Below are 23,811 nucleotides of genomic sequence, written 5' to 3' on the forward strand. Positions count from 1 at the left end.
TTTCCCTGTTTCCATTCACTGCCAAGGGTTAGCAAAACATTCCACCACCTTCAGCGTCGTCCTCCCACCTCATCCTACTTGGCACTCATTTGTGTACCTACGACTGCATCCATCACGTCACGGAGTCTACCTTCTGCTGCAGATTCCCATTCCCATCCCCCAGTTGAGAAAAAAAAAAATTGCCTTCAGCAGCCAAAACACTCAGCTCACTCTCCCACGATTCTCACCAGCTCTCAGCTGATTCTCCACTCTCTCACTCACTCATCACGGGGAAAATCTCCTTTTCCCATGGTGTCCACATTTCCCTATGTCGACTCGAGCGAGGATGAGAGTCCTTGCGATTGCCGCAGGACTTTAGTTTGCCACCGTTCGCGTTCGGTTTCGGTCGTTTTTTTGCTGCGTCCGTTCGTTGGTTCTGGCGTTACACACCAAAGCAAGTAGAAGTAGGACCAAATCATCGTGCTCTCGTTGCTGGCAGGCAAATTTGCGTGTGGGAGGAAAATTTTCTATTGCGGTGCCGATTTTTCCGCAGGAAAACAAATGTGAAAATTTGTACCGAGTCTGCTTTCTGCCGGATATGGAAGGAAGGCGATGATATTCGACGACCTGAGAGAGTGATGTGTTGATGTGGGATTTTCGTCGGTCGATGCCGCAACGGGAAGGCCTTCCACAAGGACCTTGAATTTATGTGTTTTTGCCCCCACACGAGCGCTGGAGATGTGATGAAATTTTGCGGAGATTTTCCACGGCCGGAGGCTTGCGATAAAGAGTAGCGCAGCAGCCACCACAACAGCATCGGCAGGATGTGATTATATGAGCAATGTGTGTGCGGTTTACGTAGTGAAGCAGGATTCAAAGAAGAAAATCCCATATTCAAGTGAAGTGACGTCGTTGTGACGGGGAAGACCCAGCAAGAATAATAGTTTCTGAGCGGATGAAAATCTTGCCAAGTTGATGCAGCAGCAGGAAGTGAGTGAATGTGTGAAGAACAAGAAGACGGCGAAGAATCAAAACACACGACGTCGAGGCGCGCTTCTTCCGACGCTCCGGCGAAGACGTCAGTCGTCGTTGCTCTTGATGCGGATTATGCTGCAATAAAAAGGAAAATATAGTGTGTGTTTTAGTTTTAGACAAGAACCGAGAAAGTGAGCGATCCACGCGCGGGGTGAGAAAGGCGTGAAACCGTGGTGGGTGTTTTTTTGTTACGGTGTGTGAGTGTGCGGGAAGGAAGCGCCGAACGGGAATCAAGAAAAGGCACAATCACCCGGTGCTGTGTGCATGTTTCCGGATGTCCTGAAGAAGCATAAAGGCTGGTGGGTTTTTATTAGTGTTTCTATCATGTCGTTGTTATTGGTTGTTGGTAGTTTTGATTTGTGTTTTATTCCGTTAACCTTTGCAGCAGGAAAAGTGGTGGGATGAGGCTCCTCGCAATAATCATTCGGGGTGTTTTGTTTTATTTCCGGGGAATGAGTTGTTGGAACGGAGCGTACACAGTTTGTCGGAATAAATTGAAGGATTGCCATGATTACGAAATGTTGTTCCCGGTAGAGTTAACCATTTTTTATAAGCTTAGCTAGGCATTTGGTGAATGGAGTGATGTCTTGTCCTGTTAGCTCGTTCCATGTTACGTTGAATTGCTGACAAATTTTCAGAAGGCTTCGAGCAATAAGCTGACAACCGAGTATTTTTTTTTTCAATTTTGATGAACTAATGATGCTTGGCGTTCATTTGGTAATGGTTTCGGAGAAAGGCTTTGCTTAGATTCGAATTCAATTTATTTTTGGACGTTTCCTGGTATCACGAAAATAGCAGATAAACATGAATGACTGTATGGCTTCAGTTTAATTCATGTCAACATTCATTCAACGTTGCGGATTGACACTCAGTAGAGCGAAACACAATATCTAAATCCAAACTAATGTCGTTTTCGTTTTTGCTACACTACACCTCATCATCATTTGTTTGTAATCAAAGGTGCTACCGATAGCTACACCCTGAAATTTATCGGTGTTCGGTGGTGTAGTACCGGTGTAGCTACACCGCAAAAACGCAAACGACATAAAACAATATTCCGCGCGTAACGGTAACTAGGAGAACCATGTAGTTACAAATATTGATAGTCTCGTAATTGTTCTTAGGTATACTCTTGGAAAAAAATCCTCATAGTGATCTGGTGCATCGGATCCAAATTTAGGGATTATTTGATTTGGTTACTGAATGCGTTGAGAGGCTGTTCAGTACACTTAATAAACTCAGAATCATCTTTGTCAGCCGAATGAACGGTCATGTCATCAGATGATGAGTTTTCGTGTTTATTGAGCTCATATCGGACTTTGGAGAGGCTGTCAGCGACTATATTCTGCTTACTCGGTCGGTATCGAATTTCGTAGTCGAATTAGACAAGCCGATTATTGGTATCTTTCAAATTAAGACTATATGTCCGTATAGGTAGGACGGAAATACTTACAAGCCCATACTACATCCAACATTTCTTTCTCTATAGTTGAATGTTTTTTTTTTCGGACTTGTTGAGTGTGCGAGAAATGAAGGCTATTGGTTTACCGCTTCTGACAGTCCCTTGAGAGAGCACAGTGCCTATTGCAAAGTTGCTGGCATTAGTAGTTAGAATGAATTGTTTAGTGAAATCAGGGTATTGTAAGATATTACTTCCTGATAAAATTGATTTGCAATGTTCGAAAGCGTTAACAAACTCTTTTGAGTGGGAAATGCTTTCACCTTTTCTTAGAGTATTTGTAAGAGGCTTTGCAATTTTCGAAAAGTCTCTAATAAATTTTCTACACAGCAAAAAATTAATTTTAATATCACTTCAAAGTGGATGCACTTCAATCGTGTCGAAAATATGGTGTAATATTACTTGCCAAAAAGGGCAAAATTATCGTTAATACAGTGCATGTGCTGACATTACGTTGCTTTTACTGCATTTGTTTTATTGTGTGGCCATAAAAATTACATGAGATTTTCGACATGATTGAAGTGCATCCTCTTGGATGCAATATTGAAATTTATATTTTGCTGTGTAAAATATCACAACATTCCGAGAAAACCACGTAATTCTCTTTCATTCGAGGGTAATGGCCACTCTTGCATGATTTTGATTTTATCCGGATTTGGTTTAACTCCTTCCGGCGTGACAATATGGCCAAAGAAGGCAATTTCTTTTTGTAAGAACTTGCACTTATCCAAGTGCACCTTGAGGTTTTGTTTTTCTAACGTTTTGAATTTTTTTGATAAACTGTCAATTAAGAGTGTACCCCATTTGGCAGAAATACGTTAGGCATACGGACGTTAGGCATAAAGTCATTAGGCATAATGGACGTTAGGCATAATATACGTTAGGCAAAATGGACGTTAGGTTAAATAAATAAATACGTTATGCATAAAATACCATGCTTCTGTGCAACTCTAGAAATCTGTTTCGAGCATGGTATACAATGCTTAAATTTGGCTTAGCGTTGAATAAAAGATGGTACAAGTTATACAAACATAGCTTATTCAATAAGCACAGTTTGGAATCCATTATTTATCATATCATAAGTGACGTCTCAAGTAACAATGCAGTAACGATTAAGCATCCATCCTGATATATGATTGTTTTATAACGGTAATGAACAACCCATTTAGTTTAAATATAGTATTTCTAAGAGTAAAACATTCCTGCTTTGTAATTCAGCTTTTTGCTGTTTTAAAAACCTTTTATAGTCAGACAAGGAAGTCAAAAACTGTCTTGTTTTAAACATAAATTTAAAACAGTTATCAATCCCTCCTTAAAACTGTTCTGTAATTCAAGCATAAACGTCATTACCAATTGTTTATTAATGTCTTGATGAAATAGTTTATAAACGTGTTCTATCATTATAAAAGCAACCATAAACCATTAGGTTTTGCATTAGAGCAAAAAGCATTTATTGTTGCTTTTTAGGGTTTTTAAAGTGCCTCATTACCTCCCCAATTACTCTGTTTACAAATTGAGCTTAAAAGATGGTTCCTCATAGCTAATAAATGCCAAATTTATGACAAGGAAATCTCGAAGGATAGACGAAGCAGGATGGAAAATTCAAGTTGATTTCAGCAAAATTTACTTCTTTAGAAGAACCAGCACACTATCAACGACTGACCATCTGGTGGAGAAGAGTAAAGTGAGCGGGGCCCTCGAATTCATAAAACATTGTCAAAAGTTTAAAAAATATATCAGCCTTCTCCAGATCTTGCGAAAAGATTACAACGGACAGCAAACCACTGAAACAGTTAGTTGGCGGAGATGAGCTGGTTTCCGATCCATAGCAGCCATTTTTTTTCGATGAAAGAATCAACTCTTCGAAACTTTCATTCAAGTGTACATCCCTGCATCGTTGGATGGTGCACTTCTGTAACCATCCGGAAGAAGGGGATCTTTTTCGGGAACTATTGCGCTCTCAGCTGTTCGAAATGCGAAATATTGTAAAACATTATCGCAAACTGTCTGAGTAACCAATCTCCCAATCTATCGGGAGAAAACCACCTGGAAGAACACAGGATCCCACAGCGCAACTATCGAAAAATAAACAAACTTTGACGTTTAACTTTTTGCAGGCAACTTTGCCTCCATAAATGCTGCCATAAATCTGAACGGGTCAGGATCAAGCAAAATGGCTTTAGATAAATACAATGCAGCCTGTAAGTTTTCTTCATTAAAGCCATTTTAAAACCTTATTAATTTGTTAAGGAATTCTTGAAAGCAAAACAACTTTTTCACAAATGACCCATGAAAATCAACTTTTATGCCTGTTACAATTAGTTTGCTTGTTTTTTACAATCTTCGATTTTCAATCTATATTTCCTTAGATATAGCTATTTTTTGGTAAATTTAGCAATGAGTAAAAATTTAAATGCGAAAATAATAAAAAAAAAAAATCTCGGCCAAGCTCGATCTGAACAATATATTTTTTATTTCAATGTTAAATAATTAGTCAAATCGACGTTTTACGAGGGTACAACCTTTACAACCTTTTGCAGTAAATCAATCTTGAAGAGCTTCGAGAATACCCCCTTCAGAACCTTCTCCAGGGTGGGCCAACTAGACATATTCTAGTCTTAATGAGGTTTTGGTGGATGCATCAATGACAAAATAGCCTTGACCAGGGTTTTATGAATGTTGTTTTATAGTTGTCTCGGTCCCCATTACATATCAGGCTAGTGAAGAATACAATGATGTCATCCATATATACCAGACAGATAACACCTACACAGTTCGAAAAAGTAGTGTAAATTTCTGTTGAATATGATGCACATAAAAGAAGCGTCACATATCATATAAGTTTACAATATAAATCGTGTAAAGTTTCGAGACATTTCATGAAATGTTGCAAATATTGTATACAAGCGCCTGTATTTGAAAAACATATTGCTTCCAAGTTGCTCGTTTGCGTGAAGTGAAATACAAGCTAACGTGAATGAATGTTTACATCATAATTAAAATTCAGAATTTTTTGGTGTGTATATGGCCTCGAAGAACGTTATCCATCACGCGTTGGAATGTTGATGGCGCGTTTTTTAACCCCAAAAGGCATCCTTAAAAACTCGTAGTGCCCATTTTCGACACTAAAAGCAGCTCGACCATTTTCCTAGTTTATCTAGGATATCGATGATGTTCGGTGTCGGATACCGATCGCAGGGCTGGTAGCAGGTCACTTGTTAGTGACTTGGTCACTATTTTCAAGTCGGTCACTAAAAAGTCACTTTTTTCATCAAAAAGTCACTAAAGTCACTTGTTAATTTATAATTGAGTGTTAATTTATAAAAATTATAAAACATACGCTTGAAAACATGAAGAAGCCTGGAAATTCCAACTCGTCCAACAATGACAAATGCGCTTTTCTTCCATCGCCATTTTTGAATTACGAATACGACGAGAAAATTTTCATACCATAAAATCAAGAAAAACTTAAGTAATTTCACTTAACCCTCACCAGAATGACATGTGGACTAGACCAGTGTGTAGGGAATGAGAGTAGTACAGGCAGCGATGTATCTAGAGTGACGGTCAGGACACGACATAGTGCACAGTGGTTCCCCTTAGAACAAAAGTTGGCCAAAACCTCAAAATTGTTGCAAATAGGCAAAAAACAGTTGATATAGATGTTTGAAAAACTTGACAATCAAGACGTCACAAAAAGGAGTATCGTAGAACCAAAACCAATGCAAAATGGTCCCAAAGCCGTATTTAGGAAGACAAAAATGTTTGCGCCCAAACCGTCAGTTTTAGGTTTATGGTTTCTTAGGGAAAGTTGCTTCATATTTTTGTTCCATCTTTTTATGTCTTAAAATTAGGGTGGTCAATAAAATTGGTGAATTAAAAATACAAACTTTTTTATTATTTGAGATAGACCAAAGCAGTGTTCAAAGCAGTTGTAGATAACTCAATTCAAAGCAACTTTGTTGAAGACACAACGTTTTTATCTCTTATGGTTCATGAGTTATGATTTTTTTAAACAAGCAGTTTAGGGTGGCCACTAAAATCGGGTTTCTTTGAATATCTTTTCATGCGTTAATTTCTCGTAAAAACATTGTTCTGATTACATTTAGAACTTTGATAACCCATATTTTTGTCGAGCAACTATGTTACTATCTTTTTTGATTAGAAAGTAAAAGGTTTTTTTTCGAATAAATGGCTCTTTTCAATTGTCTATATCTCAAAATCGAGCAAACCGATTTTCAAACATTGGAAACATCTTTTTACCCTTCTTACAAAGAAGGGTATAGATATCACTTGAAAAACCGACTATCGATCCGAGGCCCGGAGGGCCGAGTGTCATATACCATTCGACTCAGCTCGACGAGATCGGAACATGTCTGTGTGTGTGTGTGTGTACGTGTGTATGCGTGTATGTGTGTGTGTATGTAACGAAATGAATGCGCTCACGTTTCTCAGCAACCGATTTGGACAAACTTGGCGCCAAATGATAGGTCTTGGAGTCCCATTGAACGCTATTGAACGGTTTTGGAATCGGTGAACCGGTTCCGGAGATATGGCCGGAATAAGATCCGGTGAATATGGGCCTTCACGCTGGATTTAACGGAAAACGTATCAAAACCATCACACATCACACACATCAAATTACTACAGAATTCAAAAATAAGATCAATGCAAGTCGTGTTAAGTGTTCCAGACCACATTGGACACACTTGGACATGTTCCGGGTACCCCGTGGAAGTTGCTTGAATATGAATTGAATTAAAACCCATTAAATCACATTAAAATACGATGATAAGGTGATTGGTAGCCTCACCAAATAGACTGCACCCGGATATATTCCGGGTACCCCCAGGCAGTGGCGTAGCGTCACTGGATGACACGGGGGTGGGGGGCTTGGTCACTGATAATGACAATAAAATAAATAAACTTGAATAAGTAAGAAGGGTCTAATCACACCATAGGGGGATAAATTTGGGTTTTTTTTTTCTTAATTTTTGGTAAAAAACTGCAAGAGCCTTTTCTGTTTAGAGCATTTAATTTTATTTGAAAAGAAGTAATATGTTTCAGCAAAAACTAGCCATAACTTTTCAAATAAAAGAGATAACAACTTAGCAAAAATATGCGTCATAGCAAGTTCCCAGACAACCAGAATGTACGTATATTTAATGTTGTTTTCGTGATATACAAACATATATACAAACAAACAAATCGTATAGAATGCAAAAATAGGCCCTATACCTACAAAAGTGGAGGCCATATACGTGCAAATTTTAATTTCTTTTTAAACGAGTTGATTTGACATTATATACGATTCAATCTGTAATAACAAATTCAATTTGAAAAACCTCACGATGTAATCCGATTTAATTTGTGATACAGTACGATGAAAAAAAGATTCGTCGTAAATAAGTCGGAAATTTGCATTCTATACGATTTAACTTAAACATAATGCGATGTATGTCATACTTATATGCGATGTTGACTGAAACTGTAGTTATTTACGATACTTTACGTACATTGCTATACGACTTCTGGTTGTCTGGGTTCTTAAAGTGTCTAGTATAAACATTCCACGAGAAATGAAGTTATAAAAAGATATTTAAAGAATGCCGTTTGTCTAGGGGCCACCCTAACCTGCTTATTTAAAAAAAAAAAAAAAATCAAAACTCATGAAGCATAAGAGATATATTATGCGTGTGTGTATGTGTATGCGATTTGGTGTGCTTTGAAAAAGGCATTGTGAAGCTTGCTACAGTATACACCGCAGATTATATTACTTAGAAATGGATATTTTCCAAAGAATACTTTACTTGTTATTGCTAATTTCAACATCTTTCGCAAAAAATCGCAAAACACATTAAAACCTATCTAAAAGCTAACTTTTCTAGCTATCTTTAGGTTACTAAAAGATAGTGGGCGGATGTGTCCGTCATATGTTTTGCTTAGTCTAAATGTGAAAAAAAGTATATTTTTGAAAAATTTTCATTAGAAACCGTCACTTAAAACAGTGCAGACACTCTTTTTTACCACCCTCTTGAGTGAATCCAGTGGAATTCATTACCATGTAATTGAATTCTTATTTTAAAGAGAGTACCTGAATTTGCAGGTAAACATTACCTTTCTTGTTGGTTCAATGTATAATGTCAAAAAATGATCTAGGAAAAATTTCAAGCTCTCAACATTTGTTCAAAGGCCAGAAATTTGAATAATCTTTGACCCTCGGTAGCTTTAGCATCCGTCCAAGCATCGAGAAAAAAAATATCATGTCACATATCTTTGAGTTCCTTTTTAAGTCCATTAAATTGTATTGTATGCTTTCCATCCTAATATTCCGTAATACAAAAACCAAAATTCCAAGTTCAGGTCGTAGATTTTTTTTTTAACTCTTAAATGTATTCGTAAATCTCTAATTCTTCACGATCGAGATTTGAAGTCCTAGACGCATTCAATTGTGTTTTATGTCCGTGATCATTCCATCTGGGACAATTTTCCTCATGTCATAATAATGAGATTTTTTCTTAAACTGCGATCTAGAAAAGTTGTCCCAGAGTTATGATTATTTTCTATGTTTGAGGTGTTTCAGAAGATTCTATTCTTGGGAGGAATGGTGCAAAGTAAAAGACGACCAGTTTGTTATAGCGACTACAAAGAAGAGAAGGATCTTTTATTGATATACTCATGGCTAACTTAGATCTAAGTACATTTAATTTTAGCCTGCAGTTCTTCATGTTGCAACATGCACTGCTTCATATATATCCTATATCTTCAAAAATTGCTGTCTAAAATCGGTACTTTGAACATTTTTCTCTGTGTCTCTATTTCGTGATCTAATAACAAATTCGTGATCTGCAGAGTGAGGTTAGAATTGGAACGTGCTTTTGCTTATTCAATTAATATTATGTTTCTATAACAAATTTATGTGATCCTTAAATCATTTGTTTTATTTTTGAAAAGCATGAAAAATGCCGGAATAACCGAGGGGTGAGATGCAGGAAACATTTTGCTTTGATGTTGTGAGATGCTCGCACGCTTAGTAGATAGCAAGAAGATTGGTGAAGATTTTGAAGATTTCCTACAAAAAGGTGAAGAGCGATGCGAGGAGTTGGAAATAGATGCAAAAGATAAAAAATATTTTTCGTAGATTAACGGAATAACGGATGATTGGAAACATATCTTTCCTAACAATAAATGTCACTATTTGTCACTTTATTTTTGTTTAAAAGTCACTATTTGGTCACTATTTTCGTAATTTTTGTCTCTAAAGTCACTACTATTACATCAAATACCCACTACCAGCCCTGAGATTGTCGACCGTCTTCTCATTTAATTTGCGGTAGTCAGCCCAAGTAACAATTTTGGTTTTATGAGGGTTCTGAAGACAATGATTTAGACTTGTAGAATACTTTAAAACCTCTATAAAACTTGCAATGCTACTTGGGAGGGGTTGTGTATCGGCAATTTGTTGAGTTTACATGTTCCTCTGAAATGTAGTTACGATTACTTCCGGAGTCAACTAGAAATTTGAGTTCGCCTTTAGTTGTTGGAACGGTTATGTGCGGGATGAAATTATTTATGTCTGTCTCGTTGGATCGCCCGCTAGTTGACAATTTAGATCGTCAACATGTGGTATTTCGTTCTGTTTTGCTTCGTTTGGATTATCATTTTCTACTGCCGGATCATGTGTCTCGACGGCGTACTCAGTTCAGTCATCCTCTGCGGGTTGTTGATTGTCGTAATTGTTATAGTAATGTACGGGATAGTAGTAGTAGTAGCTATGCAATGTATTGAGAGCAAGGAATCAAAAATATCTCCAAATGACAAAATGACAAGCGATCAACGAACCGAATGATAACGCTATGTCAGAAGTGGAAAGCAATAATGATTTGATCTTATTCCTTTTTTTCATAACAAGTAGCCCACTCGGGGCGGTAGAAGGAATCGAGCTAATTGTTGGCAAGCTGCTTCACGAAATAAAACCGAAGATGATACACGTGTGTTAATGGGAACTTTTTTTTTGTTAAGCTGGGTTTAGATTAGGCAAGTCAAATGATCAACTCAGTTGAATTCAATTGGCTTGAAAAGTTGAGGCTGGTTCAACTTTTTTCAATTCAAGTGAGTTGATCAAGTCAGTTGAATGGCATGGTTTACACGTTCAATTCACGTTCAAGTCAGTTGAATTTAACTGACTTGTCCTGTCTAAACCCAGCTTTATGTATTTTCAAGCTATGTCCTCATTCGTGTATATTGCAACAAAGCAGGCAAGCAATATATTATCCTTCTTCCACTCCGATCCAGCTATGTTACAGAGCGAGTTTATCATGGTAGTCCCAGCAACCGTTTTGTCTGTATCGTTGGTTGCTTTATGTGTTTGGATTCGCTGATTTAGAGCAATTATCGTAGTTGTACGGGTCATGTTCTATATGAAAGTTCGGTCGATTCATATACCGTTCCGATTCAAATTTCAGACGATTCAAATTTCGGACACTTTCATTTTTAATTAAATATTACATCCAGTTAGAAACAAAGTAATAATGTTAGATGATCGTGGAGGGCACTAGTCAAAAAAATTTAAAATTTACAAGACATGTGGATCATATTCGACCGAGATAATCAACTTTTAAAAGTGTCCGAAATTTGAATCGGCACGGTAGTTTATTTTTCTAGACCTGATGGAAGGATCGACTTCTATCGGTACTGGTTTTGGTTGAGGTGTAAATCTGGGGGTAAATGCATTTTGTGCGGGAGGTTGTTCTCTAAATGGATGAGAGTTCGGAGATTTTCTTAATTGATTATTGTTAGGATTATGAGGGAACGGTTTTGGTGGTGAAGGGAAAGGGTTTTGTAATGGCTTGGTTAGGACAAGTGATTGTTTAAACACGGGTTAATATTGTGGGAATCTAAATTGTGGACTGGATGTGATTTGTTGTTGAGATTTGGGTGGTATAGGAGGTATGTGTGTCTTGAATGGGTTTCTAACATAATTGTAGGTGCTCTCCTCTAAGCATAATGCAAGAACCAGTCTCATACTGCTAGGCTTTTATAATTGGTCCTAAAGGCCCTGCCAAGAAAACATTTAATCCCATCTCCTCATAGAAACATTTTTTGATGCTCTGATGTCTTTGTTTAGTTCGTTCAGGCTGATTTAATAATAACGATATGATATAGGATCCCTTTCCGTAAAATTCTTCCGCGGTCCCTGTCTGCGAAAGCTTGAACAGGAAAATCTCTCGTATGAGGAAAATATCATCCCTCTTATCGCTATAATGTGCTATGAGATTGGTTTTTATATCCAACCATGAGAGTTCTGTGCCGTATAACTCGAGTACGGTACCGGCATCTCCCATAATCTTGTAACGCATGCATTGAATCCATACACTGCACATTGGAGTCCCTCTGGTCTCTTCAATGACAGGCATGCTGTTGTCAATGGCTTGCAATTTTTTAAGTTATTCTCTGTGGGCGAATTCGTCCCCTGTCGTGCATTTCTTAGTTTGATCATTTAAACTATCAATTGTTGCTTGTCTTTCTTGAATCTATTGTGCGGCAGCCACTGCTTCTGCTTGCGCAGATTGAACAGCTTTAGCTGCGCCTTCAGCTTCTAATCCGAGTCAAGCAATTTGATCTTCTCGGTCAACCAAAGCTTGTAGGAGTTCCATTTTCACTTTGATTGATTCACACTTCACAATCAAATCACTTGTCTTAATTTTATATGTAAAATGAAATCTATGTTTCACTAGTAATACCTAAAGCAAAGAAACTAACCTGTTCGAAATGCTCCAATATGTGTGTGTGTGTACTCCCTCTAACCCCCACTGGCCGGCAGTGTTATTATGGAAGACCTTTCTCTACAATGTCGCATTTATGGTCATTAGACTGATGCAAAATTTGAAATTTTCGCTCCACAGTGCCTAAACGGTTCCAAATTGGGTCCTGCTTAGCCTCCCAAAATTTGAACTACTTTAGTAAGAAACTGACTTGGCACAAACCATTTCAAATTTATATGGGAACTACTATGGGAAAACATATGTTTATGTTCATATCTATCTAACACTTCACCACATCACTATGCTTTTAAAAATGATAGCAGTGATTGTAGCAAATTTCTTCAGCTACAACTTTATTTAAAACCACTTTTCAATCAAATGTAAGGAACAAAAGTTATTAATGATTCAAGTCACTGATGTCTTATGATTATGCTCATTCAACTGTTCAGCAGGCAACATTGGTGTTTATGGCGCGTAAAATAGAGGACAAAAATCATGGCTACTATGTCACACTGCAGAATACAGTGTTGCCCACAGAACAGCTGCTTGATCTTGCCATAGGATTATCAATCTCTTAAACAATTAATAACAATTTAATTTGACATTTGGCTGAAAAACAATATTCCACAAACTTGTAGCTGTGAAAATTTCCCGTCAGAATAGTTATAGAAATTTTCGAAAAAGCAATATGGAAAATGGGTAGACGACAATGAACAAAAAGTTTGGTTTTCCCATAGTAATTTCCATATAAACATCGAATAGTTTGTGCCAAGTCAGTTTTTTACCAAATGAGTTTAAATTTTGGGAAGCTAATCAGGACCTGATTTGAAACCGTTTGAGCACTGTGGAGCTAAAATTTCAAATTTTGCATCAGTCTAATGGTCATTGTAGACAGCTTTAGTCCGGGAGTTAGAAGGTGATAGCTCTATTGCAGATCTAGCAACCCATTTCAGAATGTCTGGAGAGTCACGCCCAGAGTTACATTTTCCTCGTGTGTGCAAAAATGTGCTGCCGAGACTCTCAACAAACCGTCTCCCGTCGCAACGAAAACAACATGTGACGAGCGAGAAAGAGACACGCGAGAATAAGATACGAGCGAGAAACAAATGCGACACCCAAAAATCCTGGTGTGCGCGAGGCTCGCGCTGATCTCATGTGCCTCATCTCATGTGCTACGATTAATGCTAGAACTGCAGAGATCGAAGTTCTGGAAGGTGTAGGTAAGCGAAATACAGGCTGTTGAAACTTGGTTGCTTTGGCCGACATTTTATTTGCGTTTGCACAAACCATTCCTATTTTAGAGGAAAGGTGGCATATATTTGCAGTGCTTAAATTCTTGAAATCCTCTAATAGCAAAAGCCATTTATTTGCCGGTCAGTTAGAATATTCTTTGTTTATTTTTTCCGGTTCAACAATTATTTGCACTTGCATGACTAACATCTTTTGACACGTTATTTTCAAAATATAAGAATGGACAAACATTCTACAAAAAGTGTATCGGTATTGTTTAGTACGGGGATTTGACCGTTGCAAGACACTCACACATTTTCAACGTAATTTAACCATTCATCGGCAACACAACTGGTATACATTGTTAGATGGGATGTTACGTATTTTGAATAGATTATATCGGAATGCTACGAATGCAGCAATGTTATGATAATTCAATGGGTGGAAGAATTTTTTGCAGAACATTTTTTTCTTGGCGTATTACCTTTACGCTTTCACTTGTACTTTGTTACAATTACTTTAAAAACGTTCAGATTTTTTTTAATGTACCTCATGTGATCGAGCATTCAGAAAAATTCTATAACATAAGCGGTGACCCACTGGGTGATGGCGCGGTCGATGCTAAATAGCTGCAGCAAAATAGTGACATGAGTGGGCATCGTTGGCTTTAACTCAGATGAGCGTGTAGACCAGTGCAGTGATATATTTACCATTCCAATTATTAATATCACCAAGTCTACCGACCTTCTGTTCCGTTCCTTCAAATCGCTTTCTGGTTGGCACGGTACGATCTAGGTTACTTCTGCTGACCATTGCTCTGAGGGTTTCGATGGCATCGTTTTCGCGTCGATGTCCGTAATCGCTAAGAAGAAATAACCTTTTCGGTTAGATAATGGGCGACCTTGCCTTTGTATACCAACCGTGTCAGAAGGAAGCGCCTGAGTATCGGCACCGATTCCACAAAGTGACCACCAAGCGCCACCATCTCGCTACAACAAACCAGAAAGTGGTACAGCCATTGCTACGACCTGCAACAGATCAACCAATCAAATCACCATGTTGCCAGAGTGTATGGTTTAAATTTGGAAAATACCGTGTTGAAAGTTGATCAATCCATTTGAAAAATTATGATATTCAAAAACTTAAGCACATTCTTAAGTCATCCTTGTTTAGCAACTCGCTAATTCAGATCAGAAGAACGTCAGCCAATGCTGATCTTTTAAAACTTCCTGGCTGTCTAGGGAGCATATCTGAAAGAATATCCTAGTACTTATGCAACGTTTTCTGAACATCTACAAAATTTCCTTAGTTTTAGAAAATTTACTCTAATTTCAAAGTACCTTGAAATCAAACGATGGTCCGAAATCTTCATCTTCAGGAAGTTCATTGAGATTTTTAAGATCTCTGGGAAAAAGTGCTATGAAGTTCCCTAAACTGAAACAAAGATCCCTGAAGTCTTTTATCTTTACGAAATTCCCTGAACTTTTTCAAAATGCCCTGTACTTCTATGAAGTTATACGCAGTTCCTCGAATTATTACGCAGTCCACAAAACTTCATCAAAACTTGCTTCACGTCTACGTTTCTCGTTGTTTTCCCGCAAAGTTCGATGTACGAAATTTCCTGAATTTGTGCGGAATTCTCTGAACTATTTCAAGTCCATGACGTTTCATCAAAGCTCTGAAGTTATCAAAAAGAATGTCCCTGAATAATAAAGAGATTCCCTGCCATTAAACAATAAACATCTACGAAGATACCAATACCAATACCAAAGAAACATTCAAAATCAGGACAGTGTTCTAGTGAAAACAGTTAACGGAACATTAGAGTCAAACGAAGCATAAGTGTTACTAATCACATTAGCGACAGTATGAAAAGCCTCATTCAGCCCATACTGTCAATTATGAGCTGCGAGGTGTATGAATTGTCGTTGTCTTATAACATTTTCAGGTACGTAGAAGAAGAGTTACCGAAGCAGTTCGATGAAACTCTACGAAGTTCACTGAAGTTCGGTGAGCTTCTACAAAGTTAGCTGAACTTTAAAGAAAAATCTGCACTTCAAGAAAGTTTCCTGAACTTTTAAAAAGTCCCCTGAAGTACCACGAAGTTGCTTGAAGAACTACACAATTCCTTGCAGTAGTGGCTATAGGTGCATTGCCAGACAGCACCAGCAAATCAACAGGCCAGCTGAAAAATACCTATCAATTTGATCCACCAAGATCAATCGGATCCAAATCAGGCTGATCAATACTCCAAAATTTGAGCTAATTTGGTTGCGAACTGATTCTGCACTGGCTCTTTGAAGTTTATATGGGAATTACTATAAGAAAAGTGTATTGTTTGTCCTCATCGTTCTAGCCCTGCACCATAATGATTTACGGAAAAGTTGTCCATCAGAGATCCCCCCCCCCCGTGAAAATTTCCCAGCTACAACTTTGTTGAAAACCTCTTTTTAATTGAATATCAAGAAAATTTGTTATTAATTAATTTCCAAGTTGATAACTTGCTGGTAGGATTAATCGGCTGTTTTCAGGGCAACACTGCATCTTGCCCTTATGACATAATAGCCTCGATTTTTGTCCTATTATTCCAATGTTGTCTGCTGAGTAGTAAATGAACCATGTCAGAAGAACATCATCTTCCTAATCAATTAATAACTAATTATCCTAACGTTCAATTTTTCAATTCCCACATAAACTTCAAAGGGCCAAGTGCAGTATGAGTTCACATCCTAATGAGAACAAATTTTGTGAGAATGATCAGGAGCTGATTTGAAATCGTTTGAACTTGGTGGAGCTAAATCAATATTTTGAACCATGAAAATTCCATGCGCATGGATCGGTAACAAATAACCCCGCCGGTAATTGGTTCGTAATCGTTTAACTCATCTTCCTCTTGAAATACTTCTATAAAACCACAATCTCTCAACCCTCAAAAACTGAATACCAACTGATTGAAATCAATTAGTTGTACCAGCAACATGAGAATGTGACAGGACTACAACAGTTGTTTTTTTTTTATCACCAACCAGCCACTTTTAGCATGCACGCAGGACGTAGGTACGCTGTCGATCTCCCTGGAGCTCGCCGAGTTTAGCTCATGAGACACAGCACATGTGACACGAATGAGGCACGTAGGAACAAAAAAGAAAAGCGAAATAATTCGTCTCGAAATGTACCAGGCACCTATGATCTTATAGAAAGCGTGTCTCTATCACGCGGGATGGATGCACGTGTACATTAACTCTGGTCACGCCCATTCCGAGGTTACTTTCACTCACAATAAGCCCCGCATGTATGCGTCACCGTTATCAAATGGATATTGGTGATACATACACACTTCCAGCTTCAAAAATATTCTTTTCAAACCTGGCATGTATTTAGTTTAATTTTGATATTTAATTTGTAAACAAAAATTTGGACAGCTCTTACCATATTCTGCTCTTCCACCGCCGTTAATTGCTTCCTTTGGAATCCCTTGAACCTTTTCTCTAACGCTTCGTATTTCATTCCGTGCTTCACCGGCAATTTCCTTCCGTAGATCGTCCTTGGTTGATTGGTTCTAATATGATTCCGCCTTTTTTGGTCGGTTTGATGTCCACCATATGTTATTGAATTGTCATGGTGATCTGGGACGAGGCTCGCGTCCAAAGTCGCTGGTCCACCGAGCGCTCCGTGTGCGAAAGGAGAATGAAAGAAATACGAAAGGGATCAGTTTCAAGAAGTGACAGTTTCATCAGATACCCCAACTAACCATACTCAAGCAAAGTAAGAATATACAAGCTATTTTGCAACTATATGGTTACTTGGGTACTCATATGGCCGTCAGAATGGTTCATCGGTTGCGAAGTGAAGTATTTCTGAAAGTGATGCGTAATATTTCTCAATGTTTTGATTTTATCCTAACGTTACCTCAATGTTATATCACTGACAAGCAGACACTACGCATTGAACATTTATCATTGTAAACCCTACCGCCATCTGTCGTATACACTATGATGGACAATACACTCAACAGATGGTTGTAGTGTGTAAACGTCAAACGCCAGGGAATTGATTATGTGCACCACAAGAGTTTACCGTTAAAAACGATTTTGATGAACGTTTTAAGAGTGTTATGTCTGCATGTCTGCGATCATTTCTTCACTATCGCAAGTTCGGGTAATCTGCGAAAGTACTTGCATTTTTCTCAGGCACTTTTGATCTAACTGCAATTACTCTCTCATACTCGAAATGTGCCTCGACCAAATTGGCACAACGACGCCGAAGCGCAGGGCTGATCGAAATGCTCCGATATGTTGTACAATATTCACTTGCACTCGCGATATTCGTTCGCGAATTGGTTCTGCGGAAAATTAGAAAGTTTTTACCTCGAATCACACAATGTTCACTCATGAATGCACTAATTTGCGGATGAAAAGTCTTTGTAATAATTCGCGCCGACTGCGCCACGAACATCGGTAGGAAAATTCGGTTTTTAAACAAACATCTACATCGAACTACACACCTCAGTGGATTAAACTAGAATGATTTATTGAAATGCATCAAAGATTTGACTGCCCTGGCTTTTCTCTAAATGTGATGACCTTGCGCATAGCAACGCATATCCGGAGTGACTTCGTTTGTCATCTTGTCTTTGCCGGCAACGTCCAGTACCGCCAGCTTCACCTCAGGTCTGGCAAACACTCCCCTAGCAGTCTTCACCGTAGCACGCATCACCTGACCGGATTTGTCCGGAAAGATCTCCAGAACGCGTCCTCGCTCCCATCGATTCCTCGCATGTTCGTCTACTATCACGACTAGATCACCATTTCGTTCGCCTCGCACAGTGGGGAAGCGAAGCCATTCGCGTGGCCAAAACCTCTAGCGCCGTTGGTTTGCTTTCTACAGCGATACAATGTTCTACAAAGTTGTTCAATACTAAAAGCGCCATCTTTTGAATGTTTCATATTAGTTCATTTTTACGCCACATAGGTGGCGCTCGAGTCTATCTTTTGAATCGAGCATCCTAGCCAAATGGTTTTTAGAGCAAAGTTGTGTAATTTGAAGTGTTGAGAAATGTTGTCCAAGACATTAAAACTCTATGACTCATATTAAGTGAGATATCGGGCAATTAGGAAAACTAACCTCTAAAATTGCGTTTTTTCTTTTTTTCACCTATATACGTCAAATGTAAAAGTTTTATACTCTGATAATTATCAAAATGGTTTGACTCATCCAATAAATACCCATTACTTTATATGTCATGCCTTATTATAAAGTTATTAACATAAATGTCTCAAAAAAGTGATGTATAAAAATGTCAATTACACAAAAATATAGCTAAAAGTAGCAGCCAATTTTTTTACAGTGATTAGTGTAGACCTTGCTGGAAAAAATAACGACCAGAATTCAACAGGCAACTGCAGGCATTTTCATATAACATCTTGAATATTGCTTATGGTAAATTCTGTAAAATTTGTTGAACTTTTGCTTTGTGTGTAAAACATCATAAGATGTTATTGATGAATGCAATAGATGCACTATTAGATTACTAGGAGACTTAAAACTGCTGGTTTAAAATGTCCATCCTCCAACGTCCTCCATAGGGTCCTTTCGACTTGTTTTGCGGCTGTATCGTTCCCGAAATTTTCTGAAGTCTTTATTTCTGGCTTCCTGAGCCTCCTCGCTTAACATACCAAATGGAAGCAATGCAATTTGGATTGCTTGCGATCCGTGGATTAAAACCTTATGGACAGAGGCTGATATTGGATACCATTTATAAAGGCTAACATAAAGATGAGCAGTGTCTTCAGCAAAATTTCAAAATGCTGTTATTTTGATCGAAAATCCGGAAGACAACGTACGAAGAATTGTATCGCATCGGTCAATTAATTCTTCATTAATACCAGTTATTACACTTGTTTGGGTTGCGTTAGTGAAGAATCTGCGTGGTTTTGTGCTTTTGTTTCTGATTGTTTGTAATCTATTCATATCAATAACATCTTATCATGTTTTACACACAAAGCAAAATTTCAACAAATTTGAAAGAATTTACCACACACACTTAGAAATAGCTAATTTTACACGAGACGGAATCAATCTTTGACATAAAGTATGAAAAGTAAACACAAATTTTATGTAAAATTAAGGTCTCCGAGAATGAAAAGTTTGATACTCGGCGAAAACTACGTTTGATTGACTTGAATTTCGCGTCTGTTATGACTCAATTTTATGTCAAATTTAAAGCTCGTATATGTCAGTCTCAGAGCATCTAAAATTACATCAATTTGTCTAAGTGTGTATGCAATATTCAAATAATTTTAAATGAAAATGCCTGCAGTTGCCTGTTGATCTGTGGTCGTTACTTTACCCAACAAGGTCTACACTTATCACTGTAAAAAAATTGGCTGCTTCTTTTTGCTATATTTTGAGTAATTGACATTTTTATGCATCACTTTTTTGAGACATTTATGTTAATAACTATATAATAAAGCATGGTATAAAAAATTATTGGATGAGTCAAACCATTTTGTTAATTATCAGAGTATAAAACTTTTGACATTTGACGTATATAGGTAAAAAAAAGGAAAAAACGCAATTTTAGAGGTAAGTTTTCCTAAAGGGTGATACGGTCAAAATTTGGTCAAGGGAAAACGCGTGTAAATCGATGAAATCGTTTATTTAAAAAATCTAATTAAATTTCTTTTTCAAGTTCAATTAGTATAAAATTCAGGAAAAATATTCAGTTAGGCTTCCGCTTTTCCAAATCCGAATTGCCGGGCCTTACGCTTGACCCCTGCCATCAGATTTTGTACAGCCACCTTGTCCACCTTCTTCGCCGCAGAAAGCCAGTTTGCCTTGAACTGCTGCTCGCCCTTTGCAGTTTTTTTGGTCTTCTTTAGGTTCCGCTTGACAATAGCCCAGTATTTCTCAATTGGGCGGAGCTCTGGCGTGTTGGGAGGGTTCTTGTCCTTGGGAACCACCTGCACGTTGTTGGCGGCGTACCACTCCATGGCCTTTTTACCGTAATGGCAAGATGCCAAATCCGGCCAAAACAGTACGGAACAACCGTGTTTCTTCAGGAAAGGCAGCAGACGTTTATTCAAACACTCTTTCACGTAAATTTCTTGGTTGACAGTCCCGGAAGCTATGAAAATGCTGCTTTTCAAGCCACAGGTACAGATGGCTTGCCAAACCAGATATTTCTTTGCGAACTTTGACAGTTTCATGTGCTTGAAAACATCTGCTACCTTTCCCCTTTCTTTTGCCGTATAAAACTCCTGTCCCGGAAGCTGCTTGTAGTCGGCTTTGACGTAGGTTTCGTCGTCCATTACCACGCAGTCAAACTTCGTCAGCATCGTCGTGTACAGCCTCCGGGATCGCGCTTTGGCCGTCGTATTTTGTTTATCATCGCGATTTGGAGTCACTACCTTCTTGTAAGTCGATAGTCCGGCTCGTGTTTTGGCTCGATGCACGGTTGTAGACGATACACCCAGCTTATTTGCGGCATCTCGGAGAGAGAGGTTAGGGTTTCGCTTGAAACTACCGGCAACTCTCTTTGTCGTCTCAGCGGCTTCCGGTTTTCGATTTCCCCCCGATCCAGACTTCCTGGCTGTCGACAAACGTTCCCCAAACACTTTAATTACATTTGTAACGGTTGATTTGGCAACTTTTAGCGATTTTGCCAACTTTGCGTGCGAGTAGCTCGGATTTTCGCGATGCGCGAGCAAAATTTTGATACGCTGCTCTTCTTGCTTGGACGGCATTTTGACAACTGAAGAGTGAATTCCAAAATCAAAATAGGAGCAACATTCTACACACACACACCTTCAAAATGAGGGGTGTTCAGGTTTTTTAAATGCAAAATTGAAAGAAATACGTCAAGTTGATATTGACCAAATTTTGACCGTATCACCCTTTAATTGCCCAATATCTCGCTTAATATGAGTCATAGAGTTTCAATGTCTCCGACATCATTTCTCAACACTTCAAATTACACAACTTTGCTCTAAAAACCATTTGGCTAGGATGCTCCGTCCAAAAGATAGACTCGAGCGCCACCTATGTGGCGTAAAAATGAACTAATATGAAACAATTAAAAGATGGCGCTTTTAGTATTGAACAACTTTGTAGAACATTGTATTGCTGTAGAAAGCAAACCAACGGCGCTAGAGGTTTTGGCCACGCGAATTGCTTCGCTGCCCCACTGTGCCTCGTTGGGAGATATTCCCGCAACCATCTGCGCCAGAAGTCGTCCACAATGTGTTGCGCAAGCTTCCAGCTGTCTCGTTTTGTTTTGCTTGTTTTATGCCGGTCGATCCGTGCAGCAGAAAGTGGTTTGGCGTGAGTGCTTCTTCGTCTGCCGCCTCCAAGGGAACGTACGTCAGCGGTCGCGAATTTACAATCGCTTCAGCCTCCAGCATAATCGTTTCCAACACCTCGTCGCTAGGATGTTGCAGACTATTGGAAATCGCCTTCACGGACTTGACCATGTGTCCGCCAAAGTGCGGAGCTGCCGGAACGTTGAAGTGCCACTGGGTATTCGCATTGGTGAATGTGACGGAACAGTCCTCGATGATGTCCTGGATCTTCTGCTTCTCTTCTGACAACTGGCGATTGGCTCCAACGAAGTTCGTGCCATTGTCCGAAAATACCCATCTGGCTACAAATCTCCTGCAGGCCATCACGCAGGCGATCGATGAGAGACTGTGCACCAGCTCTAGATGTACAGCCCGTAGTGTGAGACACACCTCTTCACCACGCAGCGTCCGAGTCTGACTTCGAAGGGCCCCATGTAATCCACACCGACGTATGTGAACGGCCGAACGAATGGTGTTAGGCGTACCCTCGGCAGTGGCCCCATTATAGGTGGTACAGGAACTGCTTTCATCACCTTGCAGTACTGACAATTTCGGCACCCGAAGCTTGAGTATGTAGAACTCCTGCCGTATTTCATTGCAGGCTGTTTTCCCGTTGGCGTGCAGGAAACGTTAGTGGAAAGAATTCACCAAAAGGAAAGTGATACGATGATTTCTAGGCAGCACAACGGGATGTTTCACCGCGTATGGAATGTGCGGTGCACTTCCGATTCGATCTCCTACCTGAACCACTCCGAATACGCCTGCGCTTGAGCCTGGCGCAAAACTGTCTCCTCTGCCTTCACGAAATCGTCTCGATCGAGGCCTTGCCGTCGAATTTCTCCGCACATAATTCGCTTCCAAGATCCTTACCGCATGGTGAACGTGGGCCATCGTTCGGACTAGACAATTCCATCTCGAAAAGCGTTCAGCGACAACTACCTCGTCAGCCGTTTGATGTACGGCTACCATGCGAAGTTCTTCACTTACCGCATCCGTTTCGTCCACTACTGCTGCTGCTTCCCTTGGCCACTGCATTTTCGTATCTCGCAACAATGGTGGGCCTTGAACTCAACGGTTTTCTGGATCGAACGATGGTCCCGAATTCCACTTGGTGGGCTCGTCAGCCACGTTGAGCTTTGATGGTACGTAATGCCATTCATCCATAGGGCAGCTGTTCCAGTAATAGTGGTGTACCTATAGTTGCGGTATAGATGTTATGCCTGAATAGTGGGGAGGACCCAGTTAAGATTATTTTTTATCGGTAGCTGTCCTAAAATAAAGCATATTTGCATATTTCAAACTTAAAATTAGCCCAAAAATTACTGAAAATCATTTATTTTTCTTAAGATTTTTACTCCTTTGCACCTATAGTTGCGGTAGTGTTCCTATAATAGTGGAACCCATAAGACACCAACGCATTCCACTATTATAGGAACCAGTTAGCAACTACCACAACTACTGGAACTGAGTTTTCTAAAATTGTATGCAATTTTATTACAGTGTAATATTTTTCTAGCAAAATCAAGGTTGAAAGCTATAGTTTGACGTACAACAATTATGTGTACATCGTATATTTAATTAATAAATTGGCTTAGTACATCCACTACTGACTCACCCACCCTACTGGTGAGCGAAAGAATTTCACCAACCCGAAATGATACGAATTGATGGTATCGGCAGCTGTCCGATCGAAGCCACGCCAGAACTGTAGCTTCAATAAAATAAATTAATCCATCCTGAAAAATGTGTTTAAATTCATGGCATTGACATGGTGTCCAAAAAATCTTATTTTTTTCAATTAAACCTGCACACTATTAATGGCTTATTTTAGTAACAACAGCCATATAAACACAAATTTACTAGAAACACTTTTCAGATTTAATGGTCAATGCATACAATTCCAGAAAAAAAACTACATGGGACAGCCCTATGGGGTTGTACGCAATTGTGACGTAGGACTACGTGGGCTTATATAATAAATCTGCAGCAGGAGCTTGTGTTTTGT

General features: G+C 38.9%; 1 protein-coding gene across 1 annotated transcript in view; it reads left to right on the plus strand.

Annotated features, from left to right (window-relative positions):
- Positions 1-393: 393 nt before the first annotated feature.
- The window catches only part of LOC135710925 (uncharacterized), a 209,204-nt gene continuing 185,786 nt past the window's right edge, over positions 394-23,811 (plus strand). Inside the window, exon 1 of the mRNA XM_065233630.1 lies at positions 394-1,313. The gene's annotated coding sequence lies outside the window, so the exon portion shown is untranslated. The remainder of the gene's footprint in view (positions 1,314-23,811) is intronic.

This window comes from Ochlerotatus camptorhynchus, unplaced genomic scaffold, assembly GCF_037179485.1.
Source record: "Ochlerotatus camptorhynchus isolate MF236.1 unplaced genomic scaffold, CSIRO-AGI_Acam_v1.1 ptg000406l, whole genome shotgun sequence".
Classification (NCBI taxonomy): domain Eukaryota; kingdom Metazoa; phylum Arthropoda; class Insecta; order Diptera; family Culicidae; genus Ochlerotatus; species Ochlerotatus camptorhynchus.